Genomic DNA, 2500 nt, shown 5'->3' with positions numbered 1-2500 from the left:
ATAATGATTATAGAGATTATAAAACAACAGCACAACAACAAAGTTAACAATAATGATAATAATAATGATGCTAATGATATTAATAATAATAATAATAATGATGATAATGATATTATTAATAATAACAATAATAATAACAATGATAATGACACTAAATCTATAACAGCAACAATAATAGTAATAGTGATAATGGTAATGATAATTACAGAGATAACTACACTGATTACTGTTAATACAGCAGTAATAATGCTAATATAAAGATGTTTATAATAACAACTAAAATAATAATGGTAATGGTAATGATAATAATATTGATAATGATAATGGTAATAATAATAATATTATTATTATATTGACAATTATAATAACAATAATAACAATAATGATAATGATATTAGTAATTATAATAACAATAATGTTAATGGTGATGATAACAATAGCAACAGCAACAACGACAAAACAACATTGATAATAATGATAATACCAATAATGATCATGGTAATAAGAATAATAGTGATAATGACAATGATATTAATAAAAATTATGATAATAATGAGGAACAGGATATTGAGTACGATGATTCAGTAATGTAAATAGTGATAATGATAACAATAATACTGATACTGATAACAGTAACGATAATAGTGGTACTGATCATTGCAATGCTAGGAATGATGACGATGATAATGATGATAAAGATAATAGAAATAATGATATCGCTACCATCACTTATACATATATTATATGAATAGAGAAAGTCCTATAGCAGCTTTGTAATTACAGTTACTCTTCTCATTTAAACCGACAATTATGTTATCAAAGGACCAAGACAAGAATAAAAAGAGTAAAAATACTTAATCACTTTCCGTCTTATTCAATACACAAGAGCGTCAGTGAAGCTCCTCCTTCTCGCGCTGAAATGGAGCTGCTACTGAACGGCTTCTTTGGCCTTCCCGCAGCCGAAGGTCTTGATTAACGTGGCCTTTGTATTAGAGATATCCTTGGCCATGGAGACGGAATACGCTATATATCGGCTTAAACTAGAGTAGATTAAGGAAAAAAAACTTTGTAGTCCTTGTGCGTGATGAAGTAAAAAAAAAACTTTTAGTATTAACTCCATTTCAACGTGAGAAGGGGGAGCTTCAGGACTAAAGGCTGACGCTCAAGTGCATTGAATAGGATGGAGAGGGATTTAGTATTCTCACGTGTATCCTTGCCTTGGTCACTTTGATAACACAATTGTCGGTTTAAATGAGAAGAGTAACTGTAGTAAAAAAGCTGTGTGTATATTTATAAGAACATGTCCATAAGCCCAAAACACATGGGCATGTGCACAGGCACACACGTAATCACAAATGCACAGACAGACACTCACACGCAAAGACACGCAAATGTATATGCTCACACACACACACACACACACACACACACACACACACACACACACACACACACACACACACACACACACACACACACACACACACATACACACACACACACACACACACACACACAACACACACATAAAGCACTCAATGCACACACACTACATTCTATACACACACCAAATATTTGTCCAAATCCGATAACACATCAGATCCGCTTAATTTGCATTAAAAGCACGATCTTAATCACACTTTTAGCAGGAAACCCATTCCCAATAGCTGAACGAAATGATAAAAAAAACATAATCGGCTTCTCTCTAAGTCAAGATCAGAGACCCTGGTTTAAATCATTCCTCCTTAATCTACATTGGGAGAAAATATGATACAATCCACTCTATTGAATATATTTGTTACCTGGGTCAAATATAGTTTTTTCTTTTGAATTTAATGTTATAAGTAAAAATTGATGTAGTTTCCATGGTATCTTGGACCGAATTCATTCAAGTGCTTAAATGTTATCAATAACCATAGATGTACATTGATAACACACCACATAATTCCTATTTGTAAACCTTTTCAGTAATGCTCCTTTGGCCTTTACAAAGAGGTGTACTGCATGTAAAAATATCTGATTTATTCTTTTTAAAAAATAATGGATATTTTTTTCTCTTCATATAAACATGTTTATGTGTGATAAAAGCATATCCACTGGAGGCACTGTAACGATTCTCGCTCAGATAAAAATTGCGTATAATTAAAGCAGCTTATGGTCTCATTACCTGTGGCCGGAAAGGATAAGACATATTAAACTTAAAAGAAGAATGAAAATGAAACGAAAGAACACTGGCGCAGTTCTAGATTTTTTCATGTAAAACTATCGTTTTTCTCTGGTTTCTCGATTGGTTCGTAATGCCATAAACTTTAATTAGGATACAGAAGACAAAATGTGTTTCGTCAAAATGTGTTGATATGTTTACTGAATTGCCTCTTGTTGCTGTGGTCAAGTGTTTGTCAGGGAATTGATTGCTTTTATGAACTGTTCTTTACATGTTTTTCTCCATTTTGCAACTTCTTAGACAGCTTTTCCTTATTGAGTTCTGGTAATTTCTTTT

This window comes from Penaeus vannamei, chromosome 19 (assembly GCF_042767895.1).
Source record: "Penaeus vannamei isolate JL-2024 chromosome 19, ASM4276789v1, whole genome shotgun sequence".
Classification (NCBI taxonomy): Eukaryota; Metazoa; Arthropoda; class Malacostraca; order Decapoda; family Penaeidae; genus Penaeus; species Penaeus vannamei.
Note: the sequence above shows the minus strand (reverse complement) of the source record.